This window comes from Pristiophorus japonicus, chromosome 12 (genome assembly GCF_044704955.1).
Source record: "Pristiophorus japonicus isolate sPriJap1 chromosome 12, sPriJap1.hap1, whole genome shotgun sequence".
Lineage (NCBI taxonomy): Eukaryota > Metazoa > Chordata > Chondrichthyes > Pristiophoridae > Pristiophorus > Pristiophorus japonicus.
Window position 1 is genome coordinate 46158051 of NC_091988.1, and position 6000 is coordinate 46164050.

Genomic DNA, 6000 nt, shown 5'->3' on the forward strand with positions numbered 1-6000 from the left:
GATGTCCGCAGAGAGCAGTTTGTGGAGGAGGCCCGCGTGGCCGATTCCGATAACAAATATGTCCCTTAGTGCGTCGTTAAGGTGGTTGCCAAAATCACACGGTGCAGCCAATCTTCTTAAATCTGCAGCATACTTAGCAATTTCTTGGCCTTTGGGTTGCCGGTGAGTATAGAACCGGTGCCTGGCTGTGAGGATGCTTTCTTTGGGTTTTAGTTGCTCCTGTATTAAGGTTACAAGTTCGCCATAGCGCTTGGTTATTGTCTTCTCTGGGGCTAGCAAGTCCCTGATGAGGCCATGGATAGTTGGCCCACAACTACTAAGCAGGATGGCCCTGCGCTTGTTCGGTGTGTCCCCATCCAGGTCGTTGGCTATGAAGAAGTGTTCCAACCTTTCCATGAAGGCATCCACATCTTCCCCCTCGATGAATTGTTGAAAGTTGCTGAGATTCGACATGTTGTACGTGTAGTTCGTGACCTCGTCGCCAGTTATTATATAGGCACTCTGTTAATGACTCCATGAGGCAAGGGTATGGTACTTAAACTGTGAAGACTGTAGTCCTTTATTGCAGCTCCTAGAGTGAGAGCACCAAGAGGTGAGCTCCCTTTTATACTGGGTTACCTGCAGTGTGCAGGTAACCCTTAGGTCTCCAGCAGCAGCACCCTCTGGTGTACAGGTAAGGTATGTACAGGGTGAAGGTACATTCAGAGTTACAGCACATCATAACATTGTAGGCGTGCATACATAACAGGGGCGATAGTTTGCAAGAATGGAGAGGTCAAATCAAGGGGTGGGGGGGTGGTTTGAGGAAAAGTGTGATAACGACAGATTTGAAGAAGAGGGGGACAGTACCTGAGGAGAGAGAACCATTAACAATATCAGCTAACATCACTCAATAAGATCATGGCTGATCTTCTATCTCAATTCGACCTTCCCACATTACCCCCATATCCCTTGATTAGCTTAGTATCCAAAAATCTATCGTTCTCTGTGTTGAATAATCTTCAATATTTGTTCAATTTCACGATTAGTTGCTAGCTAACCTTACCTGCATTCACTTACATTATATAATATAGACTCAAATTTGCACTTGGGTCCATGTCGACCAAGATTTCTTCTTTTGGTGACAGCCATCTGGCATCTGTAAAAACCTATTCACGGCTGAAGCTGTTTAATAATTTAGCTCGTTAGAGACATGTCTGGCATGGCTGATATTAACTGCCTTCCGAAGTGATGCGAGACATGGTGAAACTCCTACTTGCTATCCAGTAACAATGAACAAAAAGGATTCATTGTTCGCCTGGGGCATGTGACACTGGATTACTTCATGCGAATGATCACATTTCAGTTCAGAGGGAGTGAGGGCTTGTGGGTGGAAGAAAATTTTTGCATTTGGGAGGGAAAAAAAACACCTGGAGTGAGCTGCAGGCACCAAATGAGTGGCCCATGTGCCTAATGTAGCTCACCGGCTCCAGGCCGGCACAATGTTGAACACCCTAGTTCAGTCCAGGTGGCTATCCTGGGAGGGTGGAAATGGTCCGGCAACCTCCCACATTTTTTGGTTCCCAGAAGATGACCCCTGCTGCTCCTGGTCCTACAAAAATAATTAAAATCTTACCTCTTTTGGCTCCCCTTTGACTGGACCGGCAGGTGATCCTGAACATCATAGGGCCCCGATTTGCGTAGTAAAAGGGTTGAATCAGGCAGGTGCTACGTCCGCCCAGTAGCAGGCCCTTCCCAAGGTGATGTCCACCAGATCGGGAGCGGGACCACAGTGGTAAGCTTGTCCCCCACCATTTTAGCGTTACTAAGGCCCTGTTTCTCGCCCAGTGGCACCAGTGAAATTTTTCCCTGCTCACATCCCCTCATGAAATTTCTACACAAGGTGACTGCATAACTTGGGGAGGAAAAAAAGTAAAATGTATAACAAAAACAGCAAATGTTCAGCAAGCAGGCAACATCTGGTGGAGAGAGAAACAGAGTTAATGTTCCAAGTCGATGACTTTTCGTCAGAACTGGCAAAGGTTAGCGTTGTAACAGGTTTTAAGCAAATACAGAGACAGGGAAAAGGGGAGGGGAGGAAAGAACAAAATGGAAGGTCTGTGATAGGGTGGAAGGCAGAAGTGATTAAATGACAAAAGGGGCAAGGAAAAAGGGGGTGATAATGGGACAAGAAACAAAAGATGGGTCTAGAGGAGGTGTAAATGACAACAGCAGAATCATTACCAATAGCTGCAGTGATCTGAAATTGTTGAAGTTGAGTCTGAAAGGCTGTAAAGTGCCTACTTGGAAGATGAGGTGCTATTCCTCGAGCTTTCATTGAGCTTCATTAGAACAGTGCAGGAGGCCGAGGTCAGAGAGGTCAGAATGGGAATGGGGCAGAAACTTAAAATGACAGGCGACCGAACGCTCAGGGTTACTCTTGCAGACTGAACAGTGGTGTTCAGTCAAGTGCTTGGTCTCCCCAATGTAGAGGAGACTGCATCGTGAGCAGCAAATACAGTATATTAAATTGAAAAAAGTACAAGTAAATCACTGTTTCACCTGGAAGGAGTAGTTGGGGTCCTGGACATTGGGAAGGAAGGAGGTAAAAGGGTTGTGTGTTGCATCTCTTGTGTTTGCATGGGAAGGTGCCGTGGGAAGGGGAGCTGGTTTTGGGGGTGATTCAAGAGTAGATCAGGGTGTCACAGAGCGAATGGTCCCTTCAAAATGCTGAAAGGGGAGGGAAGGGGAAGAGGTGTTTGGTGGTGGCATCATGCTGGAGGTGATGAAAATGGCGGAGGATGATCCTTTGAATGTGGAGGCTGATGGGGCGGAAGGTGAGGACAAGGGTGTTGTGTATCTGTAAAGCATGCACTCCCATGTTCCGCCACCAGGGAGTGCATCCCCTGAGGTCCCAAGGGATCCCAGCATCCCTTGGGATCACTGTATATAAGCCGGCCCCTAAGGCCTGTTACTCACTCTGGAGTGTCTTATTAAAGACTGAGGTCACTGTTACCTTAACCTCCCTGTGTGCAGTCTCATCTATGTTAGGAACATAACAACTGGCGACGAGTACATGAATCCAACGCAAAAGATGCAGCAAATTGTGGGCATCCTGGAGAAGTTCTCGGAGGGTGAGGACTGGGAAGCCTATGTCGAATGGTTAGACCAGTACTTTGTAGCCAATGAGCTGGGTGGAGAAGGAAGCACTGCAAAAAGGAGAGCAGTCCTCCTCACGGTCTGCGGGGCACCGACCTACAGCCTCAAGAAGAATCTTCTGGCTCTGGTGAAACCCACAGATAAGTCATATGAGGAGCTGTGTACACTGGTTTGGGAGCATCTTAACCCGAGAGAGAGCGTGCTGATGGCGAGGTATCGGTTCTATACATGCCAGCGATCTGAAGGTCAGGAAGTGGTGAGCTACGTGGCCGAGCGAAGGCGACTTGCAGGACAATGTGAGTTTGATGGCTACCTGGAGCAAATGCTCAGAGACTTTTTTGTACTGGGCATTGGCCACAAGACCATCCTACGAAAACTTTTGACTGTAAAGACACCGACCCTCAGTAAGGCCATTGCGATAGCACAGACGTTTATGTCCTCCAGTGATAACACCAAACAAATCTCTCAGCACACAAGTGCTAGCAATGTTCATAAATTAACTGGAACTGTGTTTGCGAGCAGAAATGTACAGGGCAGAACCCACGTGTCTGCAACTGCCAGCAGGCCTCAGGTGACCCAGATGACTCAGAATCTGCAACAAAGGATGAATGCAAGGCAATTCACACCTTGTTGGCATTGTGGAGGCTTCCATTCAGCCTAGTCATGCTGCTTCAAAGGGTATGTTTGCAAGATGTGGAACAATGGGGCACCTCCAACGAGCTTGCAGACGATTTGCAAGCTCTGCAAAACTTGCTAATCACCACGTTGCAGAGGAAGATCGGTCCATGGTGGACCAAAGCAATTTCGAGCCTCAGAGAGAGGAGGCAGATGCTGAAGTACACGGGGTGCACGCATTTTCAACGAAATGTCCACCTATAATGCTAAACGTAAAATTGAATGGCTTACCCGTAGCCATGGAACTGGACACTGGCGCTAGCCAATCCATCATGAGTAATAGATGTTTGAGAGACTGTGGTGCAACAAGGCACTCAGACCAGCCCTGAGCCCCATCCACACGAAACTGAGAACGTACACCAAAGAGCTTATCACTGCCCTGGGCAGCGCCATGGTCAAGGTCACTTACGAGGGCTCGGTGCACGAACTGCCACTCTGGATTGTCCTGGGTGATGGCCCCACACTGCTTGGAAGGAGCTGTCTGGGCAAAATCCGCTGGAACTGGGATGACATCCGAGCGCTATCACATGTCAATGAGGCCTCATGTACCCAGGTTCTTAACAAATTTCCTTCCCTTTTTGAGTCAGGCATTGGAAACTTTTCTGGGGTGAGGGTGCGGATCCACCTGGTACCAGAGGCACGACCCATTCACCACAAGGCGCGAGCGGTACCTCACATGATGAGGGAGAGAGTGGAAATATTAGAAACATAGAAACATAGAAAATAGGTACAGGAGTTGGCCATTCAGCCCTTCTAACCTGCACCGCCATTCAATGAGTTCATGGCTGAACATACAACTTCAGTACCCCCTTCCTGCTTTCTCGCCATACCCCTTGATCCCCCGAGTAGTAAGGACTTCATCTAACTCCCTTTTGAATATATTTAGTGAATTGGCCTCAACTACTTTCTGTGGTAGAGAATTCCACAGGTTCACCACTCTCTGGGTGAAGAAGTTTTTCCTCATCTCGGTCCTAAATGGCTTACCCCTTATCCTTAGGCTGTGACCCCTGGTTCTGGACTTCCCCAACATTGGGAACATTCTTCCTGCATCTAACCTGTCTAAACCCGTCAGAATTTTAAACGTTTCTATGAGGTCCCCTCTCATTCTTCTGAACTCCAGTGAATACAAGCCCAGTTGATCCAGTCTTTCTTGATAGGTCAGTCCCACCATCCCAGGAATCAGTCTGGTGAATCTTCGCTGCACTCCCTCAATAGCAAGAATGTCCTTCCTCAAGTTAGGAGACCAAAACTGTACACAATACTCCAGGTGTGGCCTCACCAAGGCCCTGTAGAACTGTAGCAACACCTCCCTGCCCCTGTACTCAAATCCCCTCGCTATGAAGGCCAACATGCCATTTGCTTTCTTAACCGCCTGCTGTACCTGCATGCCAACTTTCAATGACTGATGTACCATGACACCCAGGTCTCGTTGCACCTCCCCTTTTCCTAATCTGTCACCATTCAGATAATAGTCTGTCTCTCTGTTTTTACCACCAAAGTGGATAACCTCACATTTATCCACATTATACTTCATCTGCCATGCATTTGCCCACTCACCTAACCTATCCAAGTCAATCTGCAGCCTCATAGCATCCTCCTCGCAGCTCACACTGCCACCCAACTTAGTGTCATCCGCAAATTTGGAGATACTACATTTAATGCCCTCGTCTAAAAATTGAGCTGGACAGGCTGCAACGTGAGGGCATCATCTCCCCAGTGGAATTCAACGATTGTTCCAGTACTCAAAAGTGATGGCACGGTCAGGATTTGCGGCGATTATAAAGTAATTATTAATCTTTTCTTGCTGCAGGATCAATACCCGCTACCTAAGGCAGACGATCTATTTGCGGTGCTGGCAGGAGGCAAGACGTTCACCAAGCTTGACCTGACTTCGGCTTACATGACGCAGGAGCTGGAAGAGTCTTTGAAGGGCCTCACCTGCATCAACACGCACAAGGGACTGTTCATTTACAACAGATGCCCATTTGGAATTCGGTCAGCTGCAGCGATCTTCCAGAGAAACATGGAGAGCCTACTCAAGTCGGTATCACGCACGGTGGTTTTTCAGGACGACATATTGGTCATGGGTCGGGACACCATTGAGCACCTACAAAACCTGGAGGAGATCCTCCAGCGACTGGATCGCAAAGGGCTGCGGCTGAAGAGGTCAAAATGCGTCTTCATGGC